Source organism: Castor canadensis, chromosome 4 (genome assembly GCF_047511655.1).
Source record: "Castor canadensis chromosome 4, mCasCan1.hap1v2, whole genome shotgun sequence".
NCBI classification, from domain to species: Eukaryota; Metazoa; Chordata; class Mammalia; order Rodentia; family Castoridae; genus Castor; species Castor canadensis.
This window is the reverse complement of record NC_133389.1, coordinates 90,409,167-90,435,887: the sequence shown is the minus strand read 5'-3', so window position 1 is coordinate 90,435,887 and position 26,721 is coordinate 90,409,167. Positions and strand designations below refer to the sequence as shown.

At 42.3% G+C, this 26,721-nt stretch overlaps 1 protein-coding gene across 6 annotated transcripts in view; it reads right to left on the bottom strand.

Annotated features, from left to right (window-relative positions):
• Nucleotides 1-26,721, bottom strand: part of Mgat5 (alpha-1,6-mannosylglycoprotein 6-beta-N-acetylglucosaminyltransferase) — a 331,452-nt gene that overhangs the window by 265,915 nt on the left and 38,816 nt on the right. For 4 of the 6 annotated variants that reach the window (XM_074070610.1, XM_074070612.1, XM_074070616.1 and 1 more), the window contains one exon: nucleotides 22,731-22,780. The exons of 1 other annotated variant lie outside the window; for it this stretch is intronic. The gene's annotated coding sequence lies outside the window, so the exon portion shown is untranslated. Of the gene's footprint in view, nucleotides 1-22,730; nucleotides 25,799-26,721 lie in introns of those variants that run through there. One more of the 6 variants, XM_074070611.1, reaches the window with a different exon arrangement.

Here is a 26,721-nt window from a genome sequence, read left to right as displayed (position 1 = left end):
ATTCATCCTTGAAACTTCTAAGTCAGGTGCAAAAAGGTAGAAGGGTATTACTTCATTAAGAACAAGGGTGCAAGTCTAGCACATGATCTGCTAACTCACATTCAAGTAGCCCTCTTGGGTAGGTAAGAAATGAGCAACTGGTTTAGGAACCTAGAGGACTGCAAAGTGTTTACAAGAATATTTAAAGGGTGTTTCCATCCTAGAGGTTAAGTAACCCCTATTATGTATGATCCACCTGTGTTCTAGGGAACGTTTGAGGTCAGAGGCCATGAAAATAGGTGTGGCTTCCGTGGCCACCAGGGGTGCTGCAGCCTATGGGGAAAAGAATATATACAGGTCCTATCATTCCTACTGTGAAAATCCAAATCTGAAACTTTGAGCATCAACATTATACCGCAAGTTAAAAATTCTACACCCAAACTCATGTGACAGGTTGTAGCCAAAATGCAGGTACAACCAAAATGTTATATAAAACCATCTGTAGGGGATAGAGATGTAGTTCAGTGGTAGAGGACTCACTTAGCATGCATGAAAGCTCTGAGTTCGATCTCCAGCACCACAGAGGGAAAAATTCAGGCTATGTACATAGGTGTATAGAAAGTGTAAATGAATTTCATATTCAGACTTAGGTCCCAATTCCAATATCTCATTATGTACATGCAAGTATTCCAAAATATGAAATATTTCCGGCTACTAGCAATTCAGATAAGGATACTCAAATCTGTATTGATAAAATAACACCCACCTATCAATATCACTATCAGCCACAAAAGTGAGGTTCATGTAGTGTATTAAGGAGAAGCATGAAGACTCATGGACGATGTTCTAGCAGGGTCTTTGTCAGTACCAATGTGAGGGAATAGCTGAAGAAGTAACCTTAGGGTCAGGGACCGGGCTCATATGGTAGAGTGCTTGTCTAGTATGTGCAAGGCCCTGTGTTCAAGCCCCAGTACTGGAAAAGTGATCTCAGATGTTCAGGTCTGGGGAAGGAAGAAGGATTTCAGAACTCAAGTAGAACAAGGCTCTACTCTCGCTCTGTACCCTAGGTATCTAGACCTTCTGGGGGTAAGAACTCATGCTGGCAGGACCAAATTTCTTTGACTCTAAACACCCCACATCATTTATTAGATTGAGTCCAATAGTTACAATTATTACGGCAACAGACACCTTATCTTTGAGTCACTGACCAACTCACTGGCAGACTCAGATGTAAAATCCTCCTTCCTGCCTCCTCCTTACTGCCCATGGTTTGTACCAACAGTAAGTGACTAACAATGTTCAGTCACTTACAAAGATTGTTACAAAAGTGTTACTAGAGCCACAAGCTCCATTTTTTCTGATTTCCATTAAATGAAACATCCTGCTCCACCTAACCCAGAGGTGGAATTGTGTTTTAAATCTATCATTGCAGACATCTGAGAAGAAATTTACTCTTCTCAGAAGTTGGCACAACATGTTATTTGTAAACAACACTAGTAATAAAACTAATCCAATTTACGGGCAATTCTTCCAGAAAGTGACACTTCTTTCCCTCCCTAAAATTGGAAGATGAAGAGAAAAAGGAACAAATGCAAATTGCCACTCACAGAGGTTTGTGTTGAAGGTACAGGGAATGATTCAAGAGCAACTCAAGGTGTTCAGCAAACGTCTATTCATTAACCCGGTAGGAGGTGTGACACCATCTGGCACCCATGTCCAGCTGAAGATTTATTGCTCAGGATCAATTCTAAAGAGCAAGCAAGTTTATTTTTACCCTTTTAAAATTTTATGCACAAAACTGCAAGGACATAAATGTCTGCGTTAAGCATGCCAGGGACATTTAATGAGACTGGAAAATAAGATCCAAAAATGAGATCCAACAGAAGCCAGCTTTCATCACGAATGATTAAACACTCTCCAGCAAACCCCACAGGGCCTTGGCCAGAAACTCTTTAAGAAACCACAAAGACTTTAGGCATGTAAAAGAGGGGAGACAGACCCTGGGTACATGAACTCCTGGCTTCCAGGCTTGGAGGGGCTCCCAGATACCAGGCCAGGACCACAGAAGGCAGGCAGGAGGGCTCCCGGGCACATCCACCACAGCCCAGGCACCAGGCCACCCACCATGGGAAACGTCAACCAATGTCTGGGTGCTGGAGACCCCTGTAAGGCAGGACCCTTGGCATAGTTCTCCCTCTGGGGACTATGCTCTCTGAACCTCAGCTAACCAAACAGCATCTCTTTTTGTTTTTTTCCAAGAGACATTATTGCCTTTTTTTTCTCATACAAATGTAATACTTGCTCAGTGCCAAAAATTGGGTAAATACTGGAAAAGTGCAAAGAAAATTTTTAAAAATCAGTCATCATTCCACCACCTGAAGCTGTTCATTGGCAAAGTTTTGGTATAAAACATAATTCCACACATACATGAAATATATTTATATATACGAAATATTTATTTCCATATATGAAAGATGGTGCATGTGTGCATATGCACACCTATAGATGGCACATTATCTATACATATATAGATATACTACAAAATGTTATACTTGACTTCTTATAACCTGACTTTTTATCTTAAAACATTTAAACATTTAACCATAATTTAAAAGCTATGTAGTAACTCTGGTACACATACACGTGTTTTGCTTAAATACCTCACACAATCAGGCATTTAGTTTGCTTTCGATTTTTTTATTTAAAAAAATAACTATAGTTTGTTCCCATGTTTATAATTTATTTACTTATTTTTCAGTTAATGGTCTTGTTTAGTTGCCCAGGCTGATCTCAAAATTGCAATACTCCTGCCTCAGCCTCTAGAGTGGCTAGATTACAGGTATGCTCCACTGCACTCTGTTAAGAGTGAAACAGGGATTGAGCCCAGGGCCCCCTGCATGCTAGACTACATCCCTAGCCTTATTTCATATATATCCTTAGAATGAAGGAATTACCTGATAAAATAAGAAATTTTAGGCTTTTAGAGGGTGGTTACACTTTATATTACCTACTAGCAAGACACAGACTGCCTGAACACCTGATATATCATTTCTCCAGGTGGTAATTGTGACCCAGGTAATCTGACCCTGAAGTGAGACTCTTAACCACTACATATACACCACACAGTGAACCGTCTATCTCAATTAATGAGGAAAAGTGTCAGATTAACGATTAGCAAGGAGACCACAGGAAACATATCCAGCTGATCATACACTAACCTTTGCTGACATATTCATCACCACCACTTATGGGCTGGTCCCCTAAGTGATGAGCACAGTCCTCTGTCCTGGCAACTTGTACTGATAATTTTCCATTGGCAAAAAGTGGCCTGTATTTTATTACTTTGGCAAGTAACTATTTGCCTAGTCAGACTAATCACATAAAAGACTTTTTCATTTTCTTGTATGGGAAAAAAGAAAACATACAGAACCCAACAATTCCACCTCTGGTTATATGCCCTAAAGAACTGAAAACAACGCTGGGCACCAGTTGCTCACGCATGCCTGTAATCCTAGCTTACTCAGGAGGCAGAGATCAGGAGAACCTCAGTTTCAAGCCAGACTGGACAAATAGTTCTCAAGACCCTATCTTGAAAAAAACTTTTCAAAAAAAGAAAAAAGAAGGGGGGGGCTGGTGGAGTGGCTTAAAGTGTAGGCCCTGAGTTCAAACCTTAGTACTGCAAAAATATATATATATAAAATATATATATATATATATCTGAAAAACGGGGACTTGGATTAAATACTTGACACCAGTGTTCACAACTACACTACTCATCTAAGTGTCCGTCCATGAATGAACAAAAATCCAGTGTATAAATACCATGGAATGTCAGTCAGTCTTAAAAAGGAAGGAAATTCTGACACATGCTATAACATGGATGAACCTTTAAGAAATGATGCCAAATGAAACAAGCCAGACACAAAATGACAAATAATATATACAAGACTCCAGTGGCCAGCTGCAGGTGCACACCTATAATGCTAGCACTCAGCTGGCTGAGGTAGGAAGATCATGAGTTCAAGGCCAGCCTGGGCTACATACCAAGACCTTGCTTCAAGAAAAAACAGTAAGACTCCACTAAGAGGAGGAGTAGTCAAACTCAAAGAGATGGGAAGTGAAAGCTGCTAGGGCTGAGTGGAAGGAGAATGAGGGATTGTTTATAGATACAGAATTTAAGAGTGGGAAGACAAAAAAATTCTTAGGGATGGTGGTAGTTATGTGGGAATATTAACGTACTTAATGTCACTGCACTGTACATTTGAAAAGGGTTAAAATGGTAGGTTTTATGTTATACATTCTATTATAAACACACACAAAATGATTTAGAAACAACCGGCCTCCTGTGAGTTCCATAACTAGTTAGGATGCCTTCACTACTTGGGTCCTTACTAGATCCTCATATGCCCTTCTGGGTAATGTCATGCCACAGAGATTGCAATGGGGTGAGGAAAAGGGACTACAAATTGTTAAGATGAAATGAAATGAATCTGGAAACACTCAGTCTGTAATTACAGGGACCAAGATCTACTGTGAGATGCATGTAAGTGAGCAGTCTGGAGTAGCAAAGGGAAAATGGAGACTCAGATGGACACAAAAACCACACTTGCTTCAGCAGTCAAAGAGCACATGCAAAGGAAGTGAGCTCTCCTCAGGACCCTGGACTATTGGAGAGGACCACAGGAAAGCTATTACCACAAGCCTACAGATCCCCTGACTTCTGGTCTTCGGTGGCCAAGAAAATCAAATATAGAAAGTGTCTACCCATCCACAAGCAGCACCCTATGTCTATCCAGATTTGGGGTACACTTACTGGGAAGGGTGCCTCTAGGAGACAGAATGATAGTTTATAACCAGCCAGCAACCTACTGGACTCACACAGAGAATCAAAGAACAGTTTTGGAAAGACTCAAGCTCAGCAATGCTGTCTTCATGGCTTATTTAACAGAAGGTCACTATAAGATCCCAAAGGCAGCTTAATTGCCAGGTAACTAAATAAAGTTGTTCTAAGAAAAGGAAAGCTAGAGCCACTAAGGCTAATCACGGGTTCCTGGTAGACAATGGACTTAAGCAAAGCCAAGAACATAAGGGAGCTAGCTGGGCCTCCTTTCCAAGCCACAATCTTGTATCTTGCTAGTATACCAAGAGCGCTTCTATTGTTTTCATTTGGACTTTTTAAGAAATTTTTTATTATTGTTGTGTGGGGGATACACTGTGACATTTACAAAAGTTTTTACACTATATCAACTATATCATACTTTAATTTACCCCTTCCATCGTTTTCCTTTATCCCTCCCTTCCCCCATTCCTGGAATAGTTTCAACAGGTCTCATTTTTCCATTTACATATATGTATACACCATATTAAACCTCCTTCACCCTTTTCTCACATTGTCCGGCCCCCACACTGTACCAACTCCCCAGGCAGGACCTGTTCTACCCTCCTGCTCTTCAATTTTATTAAAAAAAAAAACTGACATTGTTTAAGATAGCTATACAAGGAGTTTCCTTGTGACAATTTTCATGTACATATGTATTATAACCTGAACTGGTTCATCTCTATTTTTATCCTTTCTCCCTTAGTCCCCTTCTTATAGTGATTTCAACAGGTTTAAAAATTCTGTATTCATTCTTGTATAGGAAATACGTCAACCATATTCACCTTCTTAACTTAAAACACTTCTATTGTATGATAAAGAATTGGACTTCTTCCTGGGAAAAAGACGCTACATCCTTGGAATTTCCTGAATAACAGGAGTGTCTGTTGTTCATGAGCCCCATAAACGTGATACTAGAGTTCATACTAAGAAATGGGATGACTCAAGGAGGGGACCAACCATATGACCATAGGGCAGGGCTCTGGGCCAGCTCAACTAGGAGGAGACGGGCTACTCAATCACCACTATGTAATGAGACCCCCAATGAAAACTACAGACACTGAGCTCAGTGGAGCTTCTGGCTGGTGAACACCTAGATGTGCCAGGAAGGTGACAGCTCTATTTCCAGAGGAACAGGGGAAAGGAACTCTGTACTAGAGTCTCTGCCAGACCTTGCCCTGTGTCTCTCTTCATTTGGCTGATCTTAACTTCTACCCTTTATAATAAAACTAATCCTAAATAGAACTCTGAGTTCTGTGAGTCAGTCTGGTGAATTATCAAACCATGGAGGTCATAAGAACTTCCCAAATTTCTGGCCAGTCAGAAGGGTGAATGGCCTGGAACTTTACCTGTAATTGGTACCTGAAGGTGAGTGGCAGTCTTGTTGGATAGAGAGCAGACCCTTTAACTTATGGGGTCAGTATTAGCTCCAGATGGATACAGAACCATCCTGCAGCTCACCATCAGGTGTCAGAATATCTCCTCTCTCCCACTTTCATACTGTGCACTGGCTCAATACCCAGGTCCAAAGAATATAACTTTCATCTGTGAAAATTATGCCAACTGTTAATGACTAGAAATCTCCCATTAGTAACAACAGCTAAAATGTTTGGAGAATTTGCTATCCCAGACAAAGTTTTGAAACCTTTTCCATGTATTAAGACAACACTCATAGCACGTACACATAAGAGCACTGAGGAACAAGGAGAAAGGGGCTTGTCCAAAGTCACATGGTGAGGTACCAGAACTTAAAGGCTCCTCTGTCTCCAGAGGTGGACTCTCAGACACAAGTCCAGAGGACAGGCGGTGACTGCTGGTTGCCCACCCCCCATGGCACATGGGCCCTTGTTCCCCTCCATTCCCACCTGCTTCCCTTCTCTGTCCTCACAATGGCCACATGCCAGTCCTTGGGGAAGGATGTGTGCTTTCGGATGACAGAATTATCCAGCTTGGACTACAGCTCAGGAAAATGAATTCTGAGAACAGAGCACTAGGGCAGGTTAACTATTTCCCTGAAAGTCTTTGCCAACAAAAACACAAATTAACAGCTAGATAGCACAGAATGCAAATGAAAATGACAAATTTCACTGTGATAAGTGAACAGATTCGAAGTTGTTCCTTCTCATCACTATTATGTCCTTAACCTTGGGCAGAACCTGTCCACAGCTGACAATGTCTCCTCTCCTCTCCTTTCTATTATTTAAACTCTAAAATGGTAAATATTTCCTCACTCTTACTACACTGATATCACAGTTTTCACTGTGTGGAATGCAGCAGTTAAAACCTCAGGCAGTTAAAGTGGTTATTTTTCAAATAAAAATCACAACCAGGCCATCACATGGCTGTCCTTTCATTTCATTCACTCAATAAACAACTTTGAGCACTTACTACATGTGGAGGAACATTCTGGGCGCTGGGGACACAGTGATAACTCTGACAAATTCTTGCCTGCCATTGTGAAACGTGCCAGCAGGGGAGAGAGTCAAAGGAGGAATGAGCAAACATAACGTGTGCGAGTGTGTATATGTGAGTTGATATTAAATATAACAGCACGAGGAGCACTGGAGGAAGGACAAGGCAATGTGACATCAGAAAAAGTAACGGGAGATAAAGTCAGAGAGGGATCAGTTCATTCTGAGAGAATGTACCAACCCCATATCACCATCTCTGCCCCCACTGCAACCATCACCTTACCCCAGACAATTGTCACACCTTCCCAATTGACCTCTTCATTTCCACTCTTGCCCCCTTACAGCCAATTCTCCACACAAGCCAAATGATCCTTGTAACGCAAATTCTATCAGATCAGCCCCTCCCTGCTCAAAACCCTCTGGCTATGTCCATCACAGTCAGAATGAAAACCAGGCTCTGCCCCTGCCCAGCAAGGCCCTTGGTGTGTGTCCCCCAGCACTGCTTGCCCTCCAGACTCATCTTCTGACCCCTATACCTCATCCACTTGGCCTGGGCGCTGGGTCAAGTTCACTTCTGCATCAGGTCTCTGCATGTGCTGCCACAGCTTCCTCTGGGAATTCTTTTCACCCTGGATACACACTGCTGAAATACCACTTGTACTGGCTCACCCAGTCTCAAATCGCCCCAACGCAGCATTCTCTATCCCTTGCCACAGTCTGCATGCCCACTTGACATGATTTACCTATTTCTCCACTTCCTGTCCCTATTCACCTCCATATCCCCCCTGCCCAGAATGGTACTGAGTACAGAGTACTAGCTCAATACGCATGCATTCAGGGCAGGAGGGTAGCTCAATGGTAAAGTGAGTGCTTACACAGCATGAACAAGGCCCTGGGTTTCAACCCTAGTTCAGCAAAACATAATAAATATATGCCAAATGAGTCAGTGGCTTTGATGATGCCATCCCTGCCTTATATGCAATCCCAAGCATCCCAGCTGTTCACTCCATCTTTCCAGAGACAGCGTACTCTGGGCTCAGTTTGCAAGCTCAGAAGCCAACATCTTCCATCTGACAGAGCAAGAGCGCTAATGAACTCATCCTCTGATACTGACCTTAAGAGGACAAGAACTCCCTTCAAAATCATGACGATTCAACAAGTGTTCCTTGGATTTCTCTGAATTGGCAAGTGGCGTTGCCATCTCAAAAGTCCTCTGTTAGGAAGAGGAGGGTGGACAGATCTCTTAGGAAGCAGAAATGTCTTCATTGGCCTCTTTCTTGAATGGATCCTCCCCCCACTTCTAATGCTCAGTGAGCTTCTCATATGTGGTGACTTCAGATTCAGCCCTGGCCACATGCTGACCCCAACACATAGCTCCTAAGCCAGGAAGCATCCTGAAGTCCAGTGGCAGGGATGATAGGACTGGCCACTCTTCAGCCTACTACTTGTAAGCCCTCATGTTTTGTCCTGTCAAATACTGGTGTCAAGGAAACATGCATGAGTGGTGACAGAAAGCTCTTCCGGCCAGGTGGAAAGTGGCACTCAGCCCCCACAGTGGACTTCAGGCCTGTGGCAGAAGTGAGATCTTAGTCCTGACAAAGAAGAGAACCTCCCTGGGACAGGGGTATGGCTCAGTGGTAGAAGCTGTACTTAACTGTGCCAGGTCCTAGGTTCAACACCAGTCCCCACCTCCTGACCAAAAAAAAAAAACCAAAATCAAAAACAAACAAACAAAAAAAAAAAAAACAGAACAGAGGACCTTACTCTCTTTGGAAGTCTCATCCCCTAAAGTCACCTTCAGTCCATCACAGTGGTCAAAGTCAGGTTTCCTCCATTTCTCTAGACAAGAACAGTAACAGTGGGTGACTAGATGAGCCTACAAACCTCAGGCCTGGGAATGTCCCTCTGATGTGGTTTTATCACAGCATGGCAAAAACTGGTAGGTACTTCATATTCAAAAGTTTCCTATCCAGATGAGACCTTCTTTATGGAAGACTGCTACTCAGTCTTCGTATGTCTCCTTTCTGCCCATTGTATTAACAAATCCTCCTTGTCACTAGGTGCTATAATTTGGATCATCAATATCCCCAAAGGCTCATGTGGTTAAGGCTTGGTCCCCTGTGGCACTACTGGGAGGTAACAGAACTTTAACAGCTGGCACAAGATCTTCAGGTGATAAGGGGCATGTTCTCAAGAAGATCATGGGCCTCCAGACTCTTCCTCTTTCTAGTACTGGTCATGAGGTAGGTGGCTTTGCTCCCCTACATGTTCCCACCATGATGTGCCACCACAGGCCCAAAAGCCAACAGGGTCAAGTGAACATGGACTGAAACCTCCAAAACTGTGAGCCATCATAAACCTTTTCTCTTTTTTTATCCTAGGTATTTGTTACAGTAACAGAAAGTACTACATTAGGATAGCAATGTGTTCCACAGAAGGCCAACATGTTCTAGGCTAAAATCATAGCTAGACTTTAACTGGACCATCCACAATCATCTACTCTCCTTTTCCGCTTGGGGAGACAGGTGGGACGGAGTGATGTTTGGGAATCAGTCTTCTCTCTTACTTTTCCTTCTCCAAGTTGAGAGCGGGGAGCCATGCTGTGTGAGGCATGGGTTCCGCCCACCGTGCCTGTGTTCATAACCCAGTGATCATCAGCCCTGTAAAGCCCCAGTCACCAGGGCTCTGGACAGAGCGCCAGCTGTTCCGCAACACGGAAGTTCTTGTGAAGCAGAAAAAAGGGGGAAACAGCTTCTGCTGTGGACAGCAGCCTCTGCTTCTGAGGCAAAAGCAGAAAATATTAAATGTCTCTGTACTTCCCCTGCAGGATTAGGTTTTTCCATGGTTATTCATTTTGCCACCCGCTGGCACTCACCAGCAGATAAATGATTGGCAAAGATCTGAGCTGGTTAGGAAAGAAAGACTCAAAATTGGGAAAAGCTCTATTCCACCACTGAACTTCTTTTTCTGGGAACTGGAAAAAAAAAAACAAAACAAAACACCACTATGATGTAATTCTAGGGGCTGAGGACCTGAATCAGTTACACACCAAATTACTGCAGATCCGAAAACAAGATATGGAACACACAGGACCTTTGTTGGGCTGCATAGTAATCATGTGAAAATGGCAATTAGTTCCCTTAATGTTACCTTTACATAATCTTCCCCCCCCTTTTTTAAGTTTTTCTTTTTTGCTGATGTTTTCCTACCTCAGCAATCAGGAAAGTAATCAACATCAATGTCAAGCATCTTCCCTGAGGCCTGAACACTCTCATCAACACCTTCACGTGCACACTTGGAAAACAAGGGAGTGAGAAGGGGGTGGCAAAGGCAGAATTCTCACCCCACAGCATCCTGTAACTCCACTGACCACAGGGCTGCAGGATGAGGGTCTGCCCATACTCTCTAGGCTTAATGCAAACACCTGTAGTGTAAGGAAAGAGTCTCTCTTATCTCTAAAGTGCTCGCCCCATGTGCCAACCCTGCCTGCCTTGCAAGCAGACATTTTTGAGCCTCTCTGTCAGGCAGTGAGTATGTGACATGAGCTGATGTTATCCCTGCCCTCAAACTGTGCTGAGGAGACAGACACATCAATAGACGATTACAATACAAAAGTAGAGTCTACCCATTGGTTCAGTGTGGTAAGTGCAGGCCTCATTCTGAACGCTGAGTACACAGTGGTGTACAAATACAACAGTGCATGCTATGCACACCGTATGGCAAGAACACAAGACACCTCTCATAAGATTCAGGGTATGGCAAGCACACAAGAGACACCTCTCATAAGATTCGAGAAGACCTGTCTGAAAAGAGGTGATGCTAGAAGGAGCCCTTGAAGGCTGAAAAGAAGATGGTAAAGGAGAGGGTACCCTGAAGGCAGAAGAGCACATGACAAACTCCCAGGCATCTTTCCCCTACAGACCTGGGGCAGGATGTAAGCAGAAGCAGAGTAGGTAGGACAGGTCTGGGGAGCCAGGACAAGGTGAACAAGGTCAGGAATGCCCAGCAGGGATTAGCACTGTCCTATAGTCGGAGGGTGACCTTGAAGGGCCCTGATGCTCAAAAGCGACATGATCCAATTCCCAACTCACATAGAACTGATTTTATTTGTACTTTTTGCCTCTCCTTCACCAGAGGCTTAAGCAGAGGGTGGGCAGGTGTGTGTGTGGTGGGGGGGGGAAGGTGGTAGATTTGGCAACTGGATACAAATAAGTGTCAACGAATAAGGCATGTAAGATTCTTCTATTCCTAATTTTAATTAGAGAAGATGGCTAGAAACCCCTGATGGGGAGGAAAAAAGAGCAAAAGCCTTTCTCAGGCAGGAAAAATTAAGTGAGCTAAAAGGCAGCTTCCAGAGATAACATCCCTGACTTAGCAATTTTGCTAGAACCGTTCGTTTTCATCTGTGCAGGGATAAACTGAAGCTGCTTGGAAACATGCCCCACATCCCATGTAGTCTGCTGCCCACATAACACCCCAATGGCAGCCACGACAAGTTCCACACTTTGCCCCTTGGCTCCCCATGAAGGAGCCATCCTCTGACAGATCTAAAAAAGAGAGAGAGTACATATTCTCGCCATGCATGACAGCCATAGAGAAAGCTATTTTTTCTTAATAATAGTTTTTAAGTTAATTTAACAGTTTAACCTTCCTGAGAGTCTTCAAACTGAGTACTGAATTTCTCCCTCAGCGAAGGACAATTTTGGATCTCGTGGCCCAAACTTCAAGTATTAAACATCCCATCTACTCAATTTCTACAGACACGACAGGCTTTCTACTCAGAAAACAGTATTCTTAATATACTAATGTAACAAGACTGCAATTGCTATGGTTTTAAACTCAAATCCAATTTGAAACTTCACCATGGTATATCCAGTTTACTGAGCGCACGTTAACCCTGTAAGTAACTCTAGCTTCCAATGAATTTGATTGCGTTATACCTAAACAAACTCACATTTACTTCCATACAGTTATCTGCCTTCCAAATAAAATCCAACAACTCAGTGAGTGATAGTGTAATTAGGTTGATTGTTTTCTCATCATAGAAGAAGCCACATTGAATTCTGCTACCGTGTAGGCCTATGATTGTATTAATGAAGCCATATCTGAAACAGGAAATTTTTGTTAATCTGCCACTGAAAGTAGCCAGTGATGTTTAATTGACACCTTTTAAAACATTTGAAATGTCTCCAGTTAGTTAGAATAAAAATGAAGAGATATGTTCAAAGTTAGGCTTATTTTTCTGTGCTATGTAATTCCATTCATATAACATTCAAAACCAGATGAAACCAATCTGTGCCATCAAAAGGCAGGGTAGTGGTTATGAAGCTTGGGATTGGGACAGAAACAGTGGATGTTTCGCTTCTCCATCTGGGTACTGCTAATACAGGTGTATGTGGCTGTCACAATTCATCATGCCCTATGCTGATGATGTATGAAACATTCTTCATGTGTGAATCAATAAATCAATACAAAATCTTAAAACATCAAAGGTGGAGGGCAAAGAGTACAGGTCCATGTTCACAAAGAGAACACTGGGTCAGAATTTCACTTCCATATGGCATTTGAAAGAGCACTAGATCGACAGAAATAACTGATTGCTTTCCTGGGTCTCCTTTCATTCTCTTTCACTCATTTTTTCTTAAAATCTCTACCATCCTAACAGTGGTAATTATATCAACTAATTAGATGTTATTTTAAGCAATAATAATGCAACAATCCATAATCATTACATTCTTAAATCATTCTTTGGTTTTAAAAACTATTTAAAAAGAACATCAATTTTAAAGTGATTTCTACAGGTAAGTAAAACATTTCATCTCTGAACTACAATATGCACTTACCAAACAGTATAAGTGAGTATGCATATATAATGAAATATACTTCAGAATTCTCATTTCCTCAGCTTTTTAAATTTTAATCATATATTAAAAACTACCAATGGTCAAGAGAATGACAGAAATGAAGAAACTCAAGTTCTATAACTTTGTCTTATTCTATGCTGTTGCTTATTTTGCAAATCTCCATTTAAACATAGGAATATGTTGCTCCATAAAGGATACAAACATGAGCTGCACATACAGGAGGCTCCAACACTTCTGAACCTCAGTCCACATGTCTCAGGACCAACTGTGCAGCAGGAAGTTCTATTAACTTCCACGTACAATTACTGAAAGCTAGAAACATGTGTGCTAATCTGGGAGGAGGGGAGTGACAGTGTGTGTGTGAATGTGAGAGAGAGAGAGAGAGAGAGAGAGAGAGAGAGAGTGTGTGTGTGTGTGTGTGTGTGTGTGTGTGTGTGTGTAGAGATGCTCTTCTTCTAACAAAAGGGTTAAGTCCTGATGAACCCATTGCAAACTGGAAATATTTTAAGTCTAAAAAGCATTGAAACACCTAATAACCGTAGCTTAGCAGCCCAGTACACTGCAGAATGTCTGTTATTTCCCCTGTGCTCTCATGGCTGACTAGGAGTAGTGGCTTTCTGCCATTGCCAGTCATCACCAGAGGGTATCATATTGTACATATCACTGGCCCAGGAAAAGATCCAAATTCAAAATATAAGGTATGGTTTCTACTGAATGCATATAGCTCTTACAACCATCGTGAAGTCAAAAACATGTTAACTGAATCATCTCAGGTAAGGACCTTTTCTTTTACATACGCATACACATAAATAGACACACAATTAATGACTATAGCAATTATTTAGAACGTAGGTCTGCAAATGGATTTTTTTGTTGTTGTTTTTCAGGAAGTGATCACTGGCTTCATTTTAGAGTTGCTCACACATTGTGAGAGTAAAACACCAGACTGGCTAAAGTCATTTGATGGGTTTTAGTCTCAGTACATGATGTGTCCCCTTGTAGCAGCACCTGGAGAAGACCATTCTTACCCCCACACACTCAGGAGGCAGCTGGGACACAACCAGAGGCAAAGAACCATGCAAACAAAAGTCTCCTGCAGATATAAGCATCAACGTCAGAGGTGAAAGCCTCTGTGCGAGACACATTAAGGTAGCCCTTCCAGTTGGTATGGGAAGGTAGAGTGGGGGTTCTCACCCTCCGCACTAGTGACAATCTGGGCTCAATCATTCTTTGTTATGGAGCCTTCTTGAGCATTCCTGGCTTCTACCCACCAGAAGCCAGTAACTTCCTAAACCTCCACCAAAGGAAAAGAGAGAGAAACAAGGCATGTGAGAGAGCCTGCCACTGAGAAACCGCCAAGGGCCCTTCAAATTCTTTCTTTCCAAAGACTTTTATAATAAACTGGGGGGGGGGGGGGGAGAACGACATTTATCAAAAATCTTTCCCCAAAAAGGGGAAGTGACTAAACATGAAGTGAATACTTTAGAGATCCTGTGCCCTCCTGTGGGAATCTTTTAATCTCACACACGACTCTAATTTTGCTTTGTGGTTTCCCCAGACCAAAGCAGAACAGAAGTGGCAGATCCAAATGGCAGTGGCGAGGCAGGCATCTAATGGCCACTGAGCCTAAATGAGAACAAGCCTGTGACAGTAAAGAAGGAAGCAGCAGACTGGGGTCTACGTCTCTGCCCCCTGAGATACTAGTTTATTTACAAAAAAAAAAGAAGGTGCTTTCCAGTGCTGCTGAGCTAAAACACTTGGAGGTTTTCATACAAAATACCTTTACTACAGGATGGTACCCATCGCGGGCCAGCGCTAACTGTTGGCCTCACCCATAGGAGTTTTAGTTGTAGCCCGTGGGTTGGTTCCAACAGCACTCAGCAGATTCAGAAGGGTGAAAAAGAGCACAAAACAGAAAAGACACTAGAACCTAGCAGTGAAGGACAAAGGGCTTGGTATCAGTCTGCTTGGTGACCTTGGGCAATGTTCCTGACTTCTTGACTTCTACTTACCTGAGTCTCTTTATCTATAAGCTAGCAGGCAACAGGACAGTTGGTTCACAGTATTTGCAGTTTTTACTCTCCAGGAATTAGTGAATCCTGAACCACTACCTCAGAAAATAGGGTTCGCGTCCTATGAGTTGTTGGTCACATTTTCATCAATGTAACTAGCCTTGTTACTGCACATGACCTTGTTTTGTGTGTTTCTGTTTGAAGACACTTCATGTTGTTGACTAGCATGGAATACATGGTCCACAGCACTAACTCATGCCTGAATGAAGCTTGTCTTGCACATGTTTTCTCCCTAGGACACATCACATTCTTCTTGTGCCTCAGCACTATGCTTGGGGACCACGTTAAGCAGCAAAATAACCAAAACAAAACAAAATATACAAAAATGAAAGACCACCATACTAACCATGGAAGAAAGAACACCCTTTTATAACCTTTTCTAACACGAGCTCAGAAGCAGGAAAGCAGGACAGCCAACCCTATTTGCCCTGGGATGATGGGCACTGGTCAACCCGAATTTTCCTCCACTCTGTGCATGTCCATGAATGACTAGAAAAGTGCCTCAAGTATTGACAACTTGCAAATAAGCTTTAGCAAGTAGACAAATTTGCAAATACAGCTATGTGTAAATAATGAAGGTAGACTATACCGGCCATCAAAGTGGCTTCACAATTTAATAAATACAAATAGAAAACACAACAAATATTAATTATTACTGGGGAACCACATAGGTAAGTAAAATATCATACATGACAGAGGGGCAGAAACATTACCACCTAGGTGACAGAAGAGAGCTATAGAGGAAGAAAATGTCACATAAGGGAAGGAATCAGGAATCAAGTATCCTTTACTTGTGCCATCTCTTGAGTGGTGTTTTCACTCAGGGTGGCACTCCCATGCCAGCCACCTCTCTTTTTGCTCTCAAAGCTGCTCCCCACACATCTGGCCTTTTGCAGCATATCCCAGAAAACTGCCCTTCCAACAATCCCTTGCCAACTGGTTCCACCTAGGGTGCAAGGCAGGAGAGGGGAAGCATCAGGGCCTTCTTGTCTCCCTTCTGCCTGGGGCACCTTCTCCAGTGACAAAGCTCTCTCCACAGGGTCCCCTCCCACCGTCCGTCTAGGACACCATCAACTTCTCCTGAGTCCTAGAGGTGAACGTCTTCCCGTGGTTAGTTACAAATTTCTGGGTTGCCAGATACTCTGATAATTCACCTCTTTCGTCACCTAAATGTTCATTTGTCTGCAGTAGGTTCCATCTGAAATGCCTAGCCCAGTTTTCCTGACTGGCACCCTGCTAAAACACTGGCTCTAGATGCTGCACCCTGCAACTTCTGCCAATCCTTCCTTCTCTCTCCCCAAATGCACCAGTCCTTCCTGCAATTTCCCTCCCTTATTCTGACTCTTAAGTCTGTCTGAATTGAGAGCAAATAAAAGGTTTTGCTTTGTGTTTAATTCACTAGTGTTGGAAGAGGAAAGGCATACTTATAAAGATATTACTGCTCTCTCAGCTTCTTATCAAGTTACATTACCTCTGCCACCTTTCAATGTGGGCTCCTTCCTGGCTGCTCAAGCCCCAGTGCAACCATGGCTCCCCTCTACTTAAGTATTTTCTTTTTAAAGAGCAAGCATTCCTCTTGACTCATAAGTACCTTGACTTTTAAAAAATCCAAATGTAACCTATGGCACATAGTCAATTTTCTCTCACAGTCAGCATCAACTATTCCAGGCTGCTGATTGCAGGCCTGTGTGATCACTGGCCATTAATTCTGGGGCAACTTCCATTCTCTTTTCAAATTTCCATTGTTTCTTACCTCAGTGCATAGTAATGTCACACTCAACCATAATCATGCTGAGGCAGAAGAGACGCATAAATGAGATCGTTTGGATAAAAGGATGCAATAGCGAGTATGGTTCCAGTCAGTGAATCACAGAAGGAACAGAAAGAGTAGATGAGGAAAATGCCAGCTATGCACAAAAATCTAAGCACCCTCTCTTCCTGGGCACATAGGTGGGCAATGCTTCCCAGCCAGGGGTGACCAGGTAACAGAGGTCCAGGAAACTGAATGTGAGTAGAGTGACATTAACCACTGCACCACTGCCAGGCATGGCCATAAAACCATCCCATGCTAGCTCCACCATCTGTTCCCCCATCCAGTGGGCTGAAATGACAATTATTGCAGGATGATGTAAAGGGGCCTATTTAGTCTAAGCCAATAAAAGACTCCTTAAAAGAGGTCACCCCACCACCACCAAACTGTTTATCAGCCTAAAATTATGAAGAAACACACACATACACATAGGCCCCATTTGTTATAGAAGGACACTATGGCAGTACACATGCCTTTCAACTGAGCTGAAAGGCACTCCAGACATCTGACCACAATGGTCAAAGTAGTATATGAGCTAACCACCACACTTCCCTTCCAGAAGGAACCCTAAGAGGAACATACTTGAGGGAGGGTCAAGTACAAGCACCTGCTCCAGGTCCCCTATGTCCTGCTGGCAGAACAGTGGCCTATTAATCAACGACCACTTTCATTTTAGACTATAAACTCAGGATCCAGAGAGGTCAGGGGACTCTTCCCAGAGCACAAGGGCAAAGAGAGAGCGGAGACCTATCTCCAAGGTCAGTACCATTCAAAGGGATCTACAGTACACTGCCAATCCACAGAATTTATCTCTGTACTGATGTGGAGGAAGCATTTTCTAGAAACTTTTTAATTTCCTAGGGCAATTTCATGTCTTTGAATCTAATCATGAAAGTGAAAACTTACATTTTTAACTTATTTTTCAATTTCTTTTCTTATTTCTATTTTTTGCTTGTATTTTATTTTGGATTTTTTTTTTTTTTGAGACAGGGTTGCCTTATATAGCTCAGCCTCCTCATGTGCTTCAAGCTGGCCTCCAATTGCTCCCCTTCCCATTTCCACCTCCCAATTACTGGCATTATAGGTGTATACCACCATGCCCAGCTCAGTAATTTGTTTGGTGTTTTTTAATGGTACTAGTTCATCATGGTAAACTCAGTGTCCCAAAACTCTTCAACCAAATTACCAGGGCTACCATACCCCTTTCCCCATCTTCATGCCGCCCCTCACCCAGGCTTTCCTCTTCTTTCTGGCTCCACAGCCTTTTCTTGTTAAGGTAGTGTCCCTCACAGGATACAGGTGCTGGTAGATCTATACAAGTCCCTGTGCTCACTGTGAGTGTCGACTCCTGTCACCCACCTTAAGGCTCTGATTAAAACAGAGAGTTAAGTAAGTGATTAGTCATTTGAGTGTGTTTTGCACTCAAGTAACCAGGGCCATGCATCCAGAAAATGGCCAGCTAACAGAAGCAATGTCTAAAAACAGTCAGTGCACCTCACCCAGCTTAATTATCCTGAGGGAACACCTCAGCCTGCCCAAACGATGCAGTCTGTCCCTTGTTGGAAACCTGAAAGGCAAAGTAAAAGGGCGTTTGCCTGCTGGGAAGTCAACATAACAGAGAGAAAGCCTGTACCCCGGCTGGGGGAGAAGTCAGGAGTTATTTACAAAGTGAGTTGTCTGCAGCATCAAGCATGATGAAATATAAAAGGAAGGGAACAAGATGTGGCGACTGCATTAGTTCTACTAAGCAGGACCTCACAAACTATCTGTCACAAGGGAGTCCTGAGCTAGCTGGAGAAGTGGGGAGGGGAGACAGACAGGATTCAAGCACAAGAAGCCCTCCAAACGGAGGGAAAACAGACAGCAGCAATACAGTGACAGATCAAGCAAGGAAACTGCAAGTGGGGTGATTCAAGTAGTGCCAATTTCCCACAGCACATGGGTAACTGGGAGACATCACCCAGAATGGTGATGGTCTGGGTCCAACTATATTATTTACAACTTCCAAGTACAAAAGGCCAGTAATTTTAACATAAGCCAAAACAAACACCTCTTAAAGACAGTAAGCCATCAGCAAGATCAGAAATGAGGGGAATAAGGAGGGTACATATAGATCCCACCAAGTCCCTGTATTCATCTGTGTCTCTGAACTATTTAATCTTTTTTTCTTTTTCCAAGTAAAGCCAAAGTACAAATGTATGATGCTGTTTTGAAACCCTTCTGCCATGAATGGGGATTTTGATTAGATTCACTCAACCCCAGAAGCCTCTTATGAAGAAACCCACTCTGATGGGGCACACTGGCCCTGGTAGTGAGGCCCTGGCTGGCCCACAGCCCCACCTTGCCCTGGGGCTGGGAGGGGCAGGGATGAGTCCACCATGCCCTTCTGTCACTGGCCACTGCCTCCTGAGAGAGAAATATCACAATCGGAGGCATCTCATGAGCTCAGAGAGGCTGAGATGAGGAATAGCCACAGGTACTAAAGGCAAAGGGCCAGGAAGAGATGACAGGCACTGTTCAACTGATGATCCTGGCCGCCATCAAGCTGGCTCAGGAAGCCTATTCCTGCCTACTCCAGCCAAGACCAGACACTGGCACTTCATAAGATGTGACCAGTGTCCTGGTAATCACAGGAAGAAATCTGAGCCCAGTCAATGTAGGTGTTTTATTGTAATCAAAGTCCTCATTTCTTGCCTCAAATTGCTCACCTTTGATGCCAACAGGAAAACGTCACTAACTTGTGTATACTTGTGTATATGGTACTGTGGACAGACCTACAACCATTCAAACACTAGGCAAGCTCTCTGACACCTCCATTCCTTTTTATTTTGAGACAGGCTCTCCCTGTGCGGCCCAGGCTTGCCTCCAATTCAAAATGCTCCTGCCTCGATCTCCCAAGTAGCCGAGATTAGAGGCATGCATTACCACACCTGGTTCTTCATTAACTTTTAATCCCATAATCCGGGTTTTTTTGATTCATGTATTTCAATGACTGAGCTACCTAGATAAAAATAAAATGGAGCAAAATCTTTTCTACCTAAAAAGAAAAGATTGTTTTCCCTCCCTTCGTTCAGCTCTTATGCTGCTACAAGATGGCCACTGAAGGCATGAACAGCTATAAAGTCAATCCTATTCCTAAAAGGATTTATAGTCTACATAGACCCACAAAAACTAAAATGCATTCTGCTTTCCTTCTGCCCTTCTCTACTTTCTGTAGCAAGATATGTTCCCAGATCTACTGGAGTGGTTTGTACTTCCACCACAAGCACAGCATCTTTATCTTCTGGTCATGTCTCAAGAAATTAGGCCTAGAAGCTGGTTCTCTTAGACATCAGAGCAGAACTGACCAGGTACAGAACCCACTGACACATCTGAGAAACATTTCCCAGGGACACCCTCACTTATCACATGCTATGTGTGGTTATCAAATATAGAGTCATTTGATCTTTGAGGCTAATATGATATTCTTTCCAATCTACACAACTTCATATAGTCACACATAAACTAAGCATAAAGCCAGGACAACTTCCTAAGTACTATAGTTTGGACCTGAAATATCCTCCAATGGGCTGTGTGTTAAGGATTTGATCCCCAGATCATGGCACTACTGGGAGGTGTTGAAAAGTTGAAGAGGTCTTAAAATTGGAGAGGTTTAGATCATTGGGGATATGCCCTCAAAGGGGTTTGTGAGCTCCTGCTCTTTTGTCCTCTCTCTTGGTGTCCTAGCCAAGAAGTGAACAGGCTTCTGCCACAATGCAATGCCACCAAGATATGCTACCCCATCATAGACCCAGGAATGGGACCTAACCATGGACTGACATCTCCAAAACTGTGAGCCAAAATAAACTTTCTCTAAACTGATTTATCTCTGGTATTTCTTATATTGAGCTAACTTGGAAGAGTCCTGGTTTTACAATATGGTGGACAGAGACGGTGAGCCACTTCAATACTTTCAGGAAGGTCCAAGGATTCTCCCACTCACAAGGTTGGTCCACATGTGTAAAAGCCACATGCTTTATATGCTGAAGGCTATTTAAAGAATGATAAGCCGTGTAAAGTCATCTGTGATATGGCTTTCAAGTTATAAATGTCAGTGACAGCGAAGTCTGCTGCTTTGGGAACTCTTCCAATGACGGCTCTGGGGGAGGCTGACAGACAGCTGCTCTTTCGGTAGTCATTCCCCAAGGAGCCAAGAGGCCCCTCCAAAGGCAGCTAGGTATGGCATGCTGAAGGGGGAAAGTGACAACATATTTGGTGACAGAAAGACACAGCCCAAGAGTCCCACACGACGCCAACACGTCTGCCTGCTTCATGAAGGCTGTCAAACCCACATTGTGTAGAGCCGAGAGCAGGAGGGAAGTACAGATAGTGCCAGAAAAAAAATAAAATAAAATCACAGCACAATAAATTCAGGAAGATACTCATCTTCAAGCACAAGCCACAGCAACTGGATAGCAGGAACTGTAGTCCCAGCTCTGGCCTCCTGAGGCCAGCCTACTACCCCAGCTGCCAAACCTGACAACCCTTGAAGAGCAGTGAATTGTTCCCTGCGAGTTTCAGAAGGAACAGAACCTTGAAAACAGACTGTTTAGCTGTCTAGTCCCTGACACAAAGTCACTTTCCCATCAAGCAGAGCATGAGTGTGCGCATGGGGACAAGGAAATTAAATGTGCTTGCTATATTTTATCCAAAACCTCATATCCTTAGAGTCTCAAAATATGTTTGAGGCTCCAAAGGAGACACTTCCTGTTTCTCTGGTTTCTCCCAGAGGCATAAACTCTCAAGTTGACAGCTAAACAGAAGCCATCACTAAAAGTCACATGGTCACATGAATTTTTTCTCACTATTTTAGCATTAATGCTTTTATTCACATCAAGACATTCATCTGCTGTGGGCTACTGACATTTTTTTTTTCTCCTGTGATGTGGTTAGAAACAAAGTGTGTTCAAAGACCCACATACATAAAAGCAGTAAGAATTAGAAATGCTTAATGTTTCATTGTGTTGGCCCCATAACCTTGACACCCATATCCTATCAGCCTGTGAAATCCAAATGTTCTGCTCCAAGTTTACCAAGCTAACTCTCAAGGATAGCCTAGACAGTGGTTTTGAGCACTGCAGATTATCCAGACAGTTAAAATAAGGAAGTGTTTAGCAAATTGCATTCTTCATAAAATATGGAGACAAGAAAATGTACTCCTTGAGCTATGGTTCCTCAATACAGACCAAGTTCAGAGGTTGTACAATCTTTGCAAATCATACTTTCCAGCTCAGTGGCTTTACTTACATTCACATCATGATCTTCTGTGTGTCAGGCCTGGGTTGGGTTGCTCTGAAGTGGCCACTCCTTTGTAAGAGTAAGTGGCTGTGATCGAACTCAATAAACTTATATTTGGTAATGGTTGAATAAAGTAATAAATTGCCTTCTGCTCTGATCACTTGGCTAATTCTATGTAGATAAAATGTTGTTGCCTGGTTAACATAAAAAAAAAAAAAATCAATTGTGCCCTACAACCTTAACCAGATAGTCAGAGATGCACCCCCAGGATCACAGGTGGCAGCGGGAAAGTCACCCAAGGTCCTTTGGGACCAAAGCATATTTTTTGATGATTCCAAATGGTAACATCAAATTCAACGTCTTGGTCTTTTTTCTTCCTATGGCAGATGTCCTGGACTCAGTGCTTAGCCAGGGTGAATGTTTGCTTATTACAATACTTACATAGCCTAATTGATCCTTCTCCAATGTCCACTTTAGAATAGGAATTCCTCCTGAAAGCACAACAAGACATTTTTAAGTTTCTCCTCTTTAAGCATTTGATCCATTTAAAAAAGACAGGCTGACAAAGAGCTTGCCTGAACTCTGCTTCTAACTTTTGGAACCCAACTTCCTAGAGGCAGATAGTCTCCCCCAAGCAGACACCTAAAAACAGTGAGGTGGGAGGCCCTATCACTTCAACACCCAGAAGCATTTGTTAAAAAATATTATCTTGCTTGTTATGATCCAAATCCATCCATTATTAGTTCAGCAGGAATAAGGCAACCTTTGGCAAGGAAAGGGAATCTTTGTTCCAAGTCACAGAAGGCACTAAACCAAAGCTTTCACCAATCCTCCAGTCTAGACCACATTACAATACAAACATAGTCCAAAGTATTCATACAGACACAATTTTAAAAACAGATAGCTCTATTACAAAAAAACCTACGAGATAAAGCCAATCCAATTACAAGCTTGTTCATTCAAATATAACACAGCTTGTAGCTATTTCGCCTTGAAGAATAAAACCAAAATAAGCAGTAAAAAACCATTTTAGATATACATCTATAATGTGCTTCCAACTTGGCTAATATTTTCCCTCTATAAAATGCCTGTTAAAAAAAAAAAAGAGAGAAACACGTCCATTGACATATATAATGTTTCTGATATTCCTGGAATGTATAAGCAGAGAATTAAAAAGCTGAAAAGACCCTCAATAGTAAGGGAGGGAGGGGGAAATAAAGAACACACTGCATCCACCTATCTTACTGATAAATTCTCTAAAACTAAAGCTAGGGCCTCACCATGTAGCTCAGACTGGCCTTATAATCATGATCCTCCTGTTTCAGCACCCAGTGCTGAGATTATAGGCAGGAACTACCACACCTAGCTAGCCTAACTTATTCTTAAAGACTTCAAGGAAAAGCACGCTGTACAATTTTCTTCTGAAAAAGTTTGGATATTTTTAATCCACATGAAGTCCATTCCTTCTTTATATAGTCTGTGGCATATAACTACACTCACAGCACTAACATTTTCATGTGTGTAGCAGGCTCTGAGCAATACCAGAGGGTTATGTGCTGGTGCAGTTCGGGAGAGCAGGCTCAACCTGCAGTCATTCCACATCTACTATCTCCAGGAAATGGTCTGAGCTCAATAAGTGTTTACTCAGGGTGGAAGGTTGAAAAGAACTGAATCAGTGCTGGTGACCATGAGTTCCCCTTTATACACTGGCATCTGTTTGTGATACCTTTGAGGTGACTGTGGGCTTTGAATCATCAAGATTTCTAGAAAGCAATCTTCAGCATCTTAGTCATTATCAAAAATACCTCATTCGTGAGTAGTAGTATAGACTCATGTGCCTCAGAGCTAAATAAAATCAGTGTACTTCCTATGTTTTTACTAAACTTTTATGTTTTCATAAATATCTCATTTGGCATATTATATGATAATTTTTCCTGTGAGTATGAGTACTGGGATCAAGTCCTCAGGAGTAACAGTCTCACCACTGGTAGGATTCATAAATCATCTATCAGACTCAAAAAATGTCCATGATGTGGACAAAAAACCTTCATCAGCCTTCACCTCTTCAATGCTTTCAAATCTGGATTCTTTTCCTCGCACAAAACTCACATAGTTGAGAACTCAATCTTGATTTTACCTTAAGAATCAGACAAGCAATTTCCTGAGTCACAGAAGAAATACTGTGTCACCTTGGCTGTGAACATTTGCAAAATCCATAGTCACAGAGAAACCAAAAGGCTATTTACGTCTACCCTTGGAAAAATTTTAATGTTCAAGTAGGTTTAAATATCATTTCCTGCAGACCTAAGTATATGAAATTAATGAAAATTCACAACTATTTCTAGCTCTATGGATAAAGAAAATTTCAAAGGAAGTCCTTTCTCCTTGCCAATTTTAAAAACAGCATTCCACCACACCTTTCATCAAGATTGCATCCAAAAGTATCTTTTCTAGGCTCTCTCAATTTCTTTTTTCTCCCTTTTAAAATTATACCTAAACTATGAAAGCATTTGTAGAGCAAGGTCATGGAGTACAATTCAATCTTGAAAGAGGAATAAGACGGTAATGCAGGGCACAGTGAGAGTAGCCAAGAAAAAAAAACTGGACTCTCATGTTCAATCAGAATGTACCCTTTTTGGGATAAAAGACATTATAAATGGTCTACAATGAAATCTCCTTGATAAGCTGTGCTCTCTACGAAAGTATTCTATTTAGAAATCTGCACCTGACTTTCTTATCTTCACTCTGCCCTCACATCTATCTACAGCATCTCTAAAAGTGTACCATGGTAAACCAATACATGTGTGAGATGCTCAGGATGCAAAGACACAGGCCAGCTCCAGACCTCTCAAACCGTCCATGCCCTTTAGCTCTAGACACTGTCAGATTGATCCCTTCTCAATTTTTTTTTTTTTTGGTGATACTGGGGTTTGAACTCAGGACCTCACATTTGCCAGGCAGGCACTCTACCACTTGAGCCTTTTTTGTGTTGGGTAATTTTGAGATATGGTCTCGAGAACTATTTGCCCAAGCTGGCTTTGAACCACAATCTTCCTCCTGATCTCTGCCTTCTGAGTAGCTAAGATTACAGGTGTGAGCCACTAGCATCCAGCCCTTCTCAATTTTACACTCAAGCTTTTCTTCCTTTTATTCCTTATGGACAATGCCTCCCCAAAAGAGAACCTCAGAAGTCTACCAAAACCCCCCATGGACAGATGGAACACAGTGCCGACTTTCCCTCACTATTTCTATACCTAGGGCAAATTCAGCTAACCCATTCCTTTAAATGGTTAGAAGGAGTCTATGGTTCTACCTGAAATATCTTCACACCCAGAGAGAGACTCTCAGTAGTAAGACCAATCACAACCATGTTTATAAACTTTAAGTCATACAATCTTCCTTCTCAAGCATCAGATGGTCACAGAGAGAAAGAGACTCACAATCACAATATTGGCTTCCATCCTGTTATTGGCCAGAGCAGCTAAAATCACCACATAGTAAGATTTATCCAATTACACAACTTCATAGTGGTCTTTGGCACCAGAATTTACACAATGGTAATCTCAAAAGATCTGGGTTATTTGTACCTCAAAACTTTGCAGCAGGAGCTGGGGATGTAGCTCAGTGATACAGTACTTGCCTACCATGGGCAAAGACCTGGGTGCCATCCCTTAAAAAAAAAAAAAAAGGAAAAAAAAAACTTTGTAGCATCTTTTCATTTCAATGAGTTCTTTCACCAAGACCCCATAAAAAGTTTTCCACATTGTAACAGAGTTAAAATCTGTCCTGTTTGTTCACATGGTTTGGGTTCAAGTACATGGTTCCACATTCAAGTCATGTGATAGCAACCAAGTGACTTCCCAGGTTTCTGTTTTCATCTGTCTGGAACAGACGTCATCCTGGTGCCTCATTGAGACAGCAGGGATTCCCAAACTATAGCAAAAGAAGCATGGCACAAGGCTTCAGAGCAGGAGCGAGACTTCTACAAACATTAATGATTAAGACTGTGGCTTCTGTGGTTTTAATAGGATAATACATTTATAGTATTACAAAAGAACAGTTCTAGAACTAGTGTGTAGCCTGGAACCACAGCAGCAGGTGGGATCTGATGAGTTACACTTGCATTTTGCTGACAGCTGTTTTGTCAAACAGGTATGACAAGGACAGTGGTTTAGTGGTTTTAGACTAGAATGCCTTAGTTAAAATGACTGTTCTCCAACAGATGACCCCAAATAAGGCAAGTTTGATTTACAAAGAAAAAATACAAACTTCTGAATTCACCAATAACTTGACTTACATAATATTTGTAGCCAAAAAAGGTTATTCAAGATGTTACCAAAACACAGTGACACTGTGCTGGGGAACCCCTTACCTAGGTTTACCACCATGTTCAATGTTCTTTTACAACCTCACAAATGCCAGATTCCCTTTA